Source organism: Molothrus ater, chromosome 19 (assembly GCF_012460135.2).
Source record: "Molothrus ater isolate BHLD 08-10-18 breed brown headed cowbird chromosome 19, BPBGC_Mater_1.1, whole genome shotgun sequence".
In the NCBI taxonomy this organism is placed as follows: Eukaryota; Metazoa; Chordata; class Aves; order Passeriformes; family Icteridae; genus Molothrus; species Molothrus ater.
Window position 1 is genome coordinate 7,706,905 of NC_050496.2, and position 7,831 is coordinate 7,714,735.

A 7,831-nucleotide genomic window follows, 5' to 3' on the forward strand; every position below is an offset into this window, starting at 1 on the left:
ACGAGATGCTGTCTGCCTTGCTCTCAGTCCCTGCTCTCCACAAAGTCAGAAAATTGATGGTAACTGCACAACATGTTATCGTTCATGGGTGGTTAGAGAATTCCAATTTGAGAGGACTGAGGTTATTCTTGCCTAGCAGACTAAATACTAACTATATTCCAGTCCATTTGTGTGTAGCAATGGAAAACATGATTTATCTGGGATGTCAGGAATGACATTGCCTTTCATTAGCCATAAATAATGTTATAAGGCTCTGCTCTACAGCTAGGTAGGTTCATGTACTATCAATTTCTGTGCATTTATACACATGCAGAATTAGTAAGGTGGAAATTCCTCAAAACCTTGCTAGAAGAAACCTGTTAGGAGCTTATAGGAGGTATTTATTTTATGTTTTAAAAATTCAATAGACTCCAGTTAATCTGCCCTCTGGTAATCCACAGAATAGTGATTGAGCCAGACACTTAGCTGGTGTGATGTACTGAAGCTCTTCTGAAAGCAGCAGTCAGGCTGCTCCTCTAAGATATAAGAGGCTTAGGCTCAATTCTCTAATTTACAACAGGCCTCCTGTGTAACTTTGGCCAAATTCCTTCTATCTAGATAAAAATAGGGGTTTACAGGTAGTGAACAAAGTTCAAATCCCAACGATGCTCAGACTTCCTACACAATACTTAAGAGAGAAAGGCTCAAGGGATTGAGTGCAGAATTAAAACCACAGTGGCTGCATAAAGAGGCACCCTCAGCACCCTCACGTAATTTCTGTGTGCTTTAGGAAGCCAATTCTATGAAAGAAGGCATAAACGTCCATATTTCCAGTGAGAATCCTCTGTTGCTGTTTACTGTAACAGCAGAGCACCAGTTTCTTACTGCTTCTGAAGGCAAGTGGAAATTAGGGGCCAAGCAGTTCAGTTCAGTCATGACAAAAGGCTTTGTGGGCAGGCATGGAAGCAAAATTTTCCAGTCTCTGGTCAAGCTACAGCTGCGAGCGCATTTCAAGCATCAGTTCTCTGGAACTAGGCATCAGAAGAAGGATTTTGGAGAAATCAACAACTCCAACATTTAATCTTCCTATTGTTGCTTCAGAACTTCAGTGTGGGATTGAAAGGTAAGTGGATTAAGGAGTGTAAAGCATTCATTATTGTAGCAATGGGGAATATCTAAGCAGCTAAAATTGATAGGTGCTGTCATTTATAATTGCTGAGAACTTGAGCACCAGAGTGTATTACAAGTGAGTGCAGTGGGAAGGTTTGAGCTCTTCAAGGGTAATGGTCTGATCTCTGATCCGTACAGGTGCAGCTGTCTGGGGGGCAATTGTACACAGATATGCCAGTCTGGAAAGGTCTGCCCTGCAGACAGGACTGCAGAACAAGCACTTCCACAGCAGTGATGCAAAGCCTGGGTGTGAGTGCTCTGTAAGCAACTAGTAAAAAAACAGTGGTGTCAGTGCCTTTTGGTAGCTTTGGTCTCAGTTCATGTCAGAAGAAATCTTTATTGTGGACATAGTTCCAGGAATAAGTGAATGGAAAACACTTTAGGACTATTATGCCAGAAGAAGGGTTGGAGAAGTGGGCCTGGCAAAGATTCTAGAGGCCAAAAGTAACTGAGAAACAAGGTGAGGAAATATTAAATCAAATAAGGAATGTATGGTGGGCCTTCTATGAAATGAGAGAAATGTTTTGGAGCAAATTCCGCAGAATACGAGAGGACAAGTATCTGAGGAAGGTGAGTGTGTGAGCATGAATGCGGTGCATCAGGAAACAAGTTTCATGCTCCTCTCATGCAAGATGCTGCCTTGTCAAATGACATCTCACCATAAGCTAAAAGTTATTTGCTTCCTGCTACACTTGATAGCATTTTCTTCATTCTCATCTTCTCCCCTTCTTCCCATTTGACTCATGACAGGTATTAATATCCACTTTGACTATTCAGGAGCATTTTCTGACACAAAATCTCAGTTTGAGAGAAGTGGCAATTTATTGTTGAGTTACTTATTGCTGGATCTCAAAAGCTCCTTAAAGCAGTGCTGCCAGAAGACAGTGATTTGTCAAGTGTGTCAGTGGGAGCCCAGGGCTGTCCTTAGTGATGAGAACAGCCTGCACCAAACCATGGATGGCTCCTGGCTTTGGGCTTTGTATGGAACCAAACATGCAGGGAGAGCACCAGCCATCTTTCCTTCTCTACTGGTTGTGTAAATCCCTACCAAAATTCAGCAGTGGTGTTTAAAAGCATTAGTGTAAAGCCAAGGCATGTGATTCTCTTAAGCTGAGAGGCCAAAAGTGCAGTTCAACTGCATTTCTTTTTGAGCAGAGCTATGTGTACCATTTAGGAGTCTTTCTGCTCACAAGATCAGAAGTAGGGAATGCATATTAATGAGTGTCATTGCAAGGAAAAATGAGCGTACTGAATTAGGCAAAAAGATGGAAGAACTGCCTGTTTTCAGGAGTGACCATAGTAGCAAGCAGCAGCAGACTTGGTGTGATGGTCCAGTATGGTCCAGTATGGGAAGACCTCTGACATATTGATCATGGTAGGAAAAAAGCAAATAATCAAATATTCTTCTGTATTAAATATTTCAGTAAAAAAAACCCCTCACTGCTGACAATACTGCATCATTACCCAGAGATAGCTGTGGTGAAAGATGAAGTACAGACAAGCAGAAATTTCCAGTTTGTCTACAGCACTTGTGCTGTCTCTTAGAGTGAGTATGCACAGTGCATCCCAAACCATCCTCTGCTTTTGGAAATAGCAGTGGGATTCCTGCAGTGCATGAACTGTGCCTTTAGACATAATGATAAGTGTTTCACACAACATTAAATTAGTTGTAGCTGCATGGTCTTACAAATGCCACAGCTCCAGCTCCCTGGGTAAAATGTAAAATGTTTGCCAAAAACATCAGTGTGGAGGTGCAGCCAAAGCAGGGAGTGTGTTCTGAGGTTTACAGCTGTTCTGGATAGAAATTCAGAGATTTTGACCTTAAGTTTCAGAGCAGCAACCAGCTTTAATTCCACCCTGATACAGAGGATGTAGCTTACTGAATCTAATTTCAGTGAGCTCAGGCTCCATGACAGGTCACCCTCCAACAGTTTCTATAAACCTGCAGTGCAGAGGAGCTCCCTGAGAAATGTGTGTGTTCCTCTGCTGCACAGACTGGATGCTCAGGATGGCACAGAGGTGACAGTGCCACAAATCTCCATTTTAGGCCAGATGTGTTAATCTGTGAGTCCCAGATTAACAGCTGGGGCAGTGTAGCAGCCTCACAGGTCAGAGCCACCTGCACTGACCACGCCCAGGTGTGGTGTAAATTAAAGAAATCTGAATCCTCTATACTCAGAAGATTCAGTCCAACCACAAGCAACCTATGTCCAGATTAAGAGCCCAGGTGAACATTTGCCTCCCTTAGAAACAGGGAAAGATGTTCTTCAGCTTTTACTGACTTACAGCATTAAAATCTGCATTTATTTGTTTATTTTATTAACTGGCAGATATATGGCTGATTCTTTCCATTAAACAAGTTGCAAAATTTTCTGTACATCCTGCACTCCAACCGTAGGAAAATCACTGCCTTTCAAGTGGGACCTTTTGGCAGGTCCCCATAACTGTCACCACTAGTGGAAAGAGTTTTGGGTTGGGTTTTTCACTTCCTAGCTGTGGCGTAATTAATGTGTAATAAAACTTGCAGCTGATGGGAAATTTTTCCAGCAAAACACCCCTGATGAGCAAATACTGACTTGTCAAAATCCAAACTGTCCAAAATTCTAGTTTTGAAATTATCAGCATATCTGGTTCTGCATGCTCAAAATGAAACCTAATGATGTTTTTGTCTTTGAATAGTTTTGGGATACACTTGGATGAAAAGCATAGTTTAAACTGTTGTTTTGTTAAAGAAAAAACAAAAACATTAGGGAAATCCCAACATTTTCTCATTTTTATATGGAACTTACACATGACAAAAACCCAAAATGGATTTCTGAAGAGGATGGAGCCATAATTGCATATGTATGTTAGTTTAAAAAACAGAACAAAACAAAAAATAAAACACAAAGCATTCAAACCCTGTAACTTTTTATTCTCAAGCAGAAAACCACCACAGCAGAGTGAACCCGCACCCAAATGACCTCACTGTCTGCCCAAAGCCTCTTTCCTCAGTTCACCTGACACTCTCCATGTCACCTCGATGGATGAGACTCACTGAGACTGTAGATAAAGACTCCCATGGAATAGAATAATTGATGGAGAGCTCAGAATCATGGCACTGTTTTTTTCTTGTTTTTCTTAAAATCCTGACCTTGGCATCTTTTCAGGCTCTGCCTATGTTTCCTGTAATGCATTTACTTCATTCAAACTTGTTTTGAAACTGCTTTGTCAGGCAATTGAAGTTATTAGTAAAGTTATGACATTTGTTATCCCTTATAAGAGATGAAAATTAGTGGTTTTCTTTATGAGAGATGTTCAGTGTAACAATAATTGTTGAGTAATCAACTAGTTCTATTGTTTACTTTGGCATCACACAATTTTTTCTTAAATTAGCAACCTAAAAAACCAGTGGGTTTTATTTTTAGAGGAAAGAGGAGCAAAATGGCCCCAGCAAAAGCTAAAAACCAAACTAAGGACATATGTTCATAAGCTTTTTTAAAAACCAGATCCAAACCTGTTGCAATTGTTATTTTTATGCTGAGAAGCCCCCTTGCACTGCAGAAAAGTAACTGCTATTATGAACAATGCTCACTGAACATCAGCTAAACCTCCAAACTCACTTGTTTAATCATTCCTGAGTTTTTCTACCAAGCACCTGCCTTTTAATTTGCTACAACCAACCTGAAACATCTGTCAATTTTTTTCCCCCATGAGCTAATAATGCCATAATTAAAATCCAGCAGAGAACTCAGCTGAGATTCCTGGTTAATTAGGACAGGAGGGGGCTGTGTGAGCAGCATGGCACTGCATGGCTTGGATTGGAACCAGGGCTCTGTGGGTGATGAGTTTCTGCCAGTCCATGAAGCTTTTGGATGTTTGTTCCAGCAGCCAGCACAATTATTTGATGGCAATCAAATATTGCTGAAATTATTTAATTTGGGTGCAATGTCAAAAATTATTTTCTCTATGTGTGTTTTTAAAGGATCTGTGTTTAGTTATTGTTTCTCTCTAAGCACTAAGATGAGAAGCAGCAGTGCTGAACTAAGCTCTTCCTGAGAGATGTTTTGCACTTCAGGTGGCAGTGGGAGTGTCACAAAGAGAAAAATGAACTCCTTGGTAAAGGCCATACCTGCTGCTAATGGGCAGAGATTGAGGATGTGAGTTTTTTCCAGGATTGATTTCCATGCTGATAATTGCAATGCTGCCCAACTAATCAAGATTGTTCCTGGTACTGAAAATATCAGCTTGATTCAGGTTTGATACTTGTTGATTCCTGCAGCTCAAGTTCTTATACACGCATTTGAGATGTAAGGATTTGGAGATTGCCTGATTTGTTTTGTGTTGGAACAACAGACGAACTTATTTCTAGTTTTATTGTATTTCAGCACACTTAGAGATGAAAACATCAATCTGAAGACCTCATTTATCAAGTAATTTTTTAATTTTAAAAAGTGCACAAATTAAGTTTTTTCAAGCTTGCTTGTTGAAGGCAGAGAAATTTATATTGCACCTCAGAGTGAGATATAAGAATTTTTTATCACGAACTTAAATAATTTGAAAACAAAACTAAACTAAACTTGTAGCACTCATAGCAATGTATGTGTAACCTCAGTGTCCTGCTATGCACCAGTACCATGTAACTCAAAAAGCATTCCTGATTTAATTGTGCAAGTGTGTTTTACAACTCTCCAAATTCCTGAAGGACCTCCCACAAAATAAACTTCTTCAGGTAGCCTCTAATGCAAAGAGATGTTTGGCTATTTCATACATTCTTTATTGTTAGCTTAAATGAGAACCACTTCTTTGCCACTTTCCTTTGAAAATAGAAAAGTTCCTAACTTCTCATATGTTAGTTTACAAAAAATCTGAATTGTCAAGTTCATACCTAATTTTCAATTTTGAGCTTGTTTTTATGCAGCATTATATATATTGATATATATACACATATATATAGCAGTTGCATTCTATTAATGAGAAAACTATCTACAAATGCTATAATTTAAGATTAAGGGAGTCTTTCTTTCTTTGTGAGTTTTCCTGTGATAGTCAAGTTGAGGATTCTACCTTCCAGTGGATAAGATATATGATATATTTAATATTTACCCTGCTACAGAAAACTTAAGACTCACCATATTCTGCAGTATAATAATAATTTCATCATTTCTTTATAAATCTAGAATCCATTAGAGGAAAATACACATCTGGAAAGAAGCTCAGGGAACTGGATGATGCATCTTTGTCTCTGAGAAGGTGAACTACAGAAAAGGCTTAGGTAAGTTTCCTGAATATACAATATTTATCTCCAGATAATAGAATATTTATCTCCAGCTTTGATCCAGGGAAAAAGGAGAGTTGTTTCCTGAAAGGGAGGAGAGGAAAGTTTTTGGATTAACACTATATGGTGAGGGTAAAATCCCCGAGGGAGGTAACGTATAATATCTTGGGGAAGAAAAAAGAAAACCAACAAAAAAAAACCCACCAAAAAATCCAAAAGAAGGTAGACATGATTTTAGTTTCAAATTAGCTGAGACTCTTGCAGTGTACTATTAAAGGAAAAAAAAAATCATTAGAAATTCTCAGTGTTTTAGGAGTGGGAGAAATACAGATTTGTCTAACTTCAGCTGAAAGTCCCAGGGCAGTGAGAGCTGCTTCGGGCATGTCATCCAGGAAATGCAGCAGAGTCACATGTGTGAAACTCTGACTCTCATCCACAAAAATGCCACCTCCCTGACCCTCTCCTACCTTTTGATCACCAATGCATGGCATTTACTGGGGTATTTTTTAATTATTTCAAATTGCAGGAGAGCATTGCAATGCTAACCAGCTGTATCTGAAGCTCAGTAAAAAAGAAAAACCAATATGGCTGAGAGGTAGCTGCTGCATGAAAAATGAGGAGATTCCTTGACCAAGCTTGCCCTCTGCAGGCCTCTACCTCTTTCTGGCACGTCTAGATTTGTTCCTTTTTCTAAACAGGCACATTAAACATGCTGCTGACATAACAGCACTTGGACATTTCTTCTTTTTTGTTGGTTTTTTTTTTTTAATATAAAATAGTAATTACTTAAATAGATATTTGGGGACAGCTCTGTATTCTTAGTGCAACTGGGTGCCAAACATTAATTTATTTTGCCCAAATAGCTCCTGATTAGGTTAGCTGTTATGTGAAGCAGTGAGCTAATGGAGATGATGCAGAAGGGATTTGATTTAACCCTGGAGCTGTTTGTTCAAGTAAAGCTCCCAGCACAGGCCATAACCAGCATCTGGACTAATGAGCAACAGTGAGAATGCCACCGACTGCATCTCTTATACTGGATAACAAGGAAGAGTCATACTAGAACAGGCTTCTGGTGAAAGCAGTGAGGGTAAATACAGCCCTGGGGAGATGGAAGAGAGACTGCTTTGCAGCTCCTCACTTAATGTCTAATGAATAAGGACCTTTTAAGAATCTCTCATTTTTAAACGAAACGAAAAAATCATTGCAATGGCTTTTAATTTTCATATAACAAACAAAAGCAGGTACAGGTCAATACCATAAATCAATTTATGAATGACAGCTGTTTAAGTATTTCACTCAATGTCCTCTGTGCATGTATGTGATTCTTTGAAAACAGGACTGAAACTTAAATAAGGTAAAAGTATGATTTTAAAAATAATTTATGAGATATAACTCTGAAATGTAAAGTCAGCAAAACTAAATTAG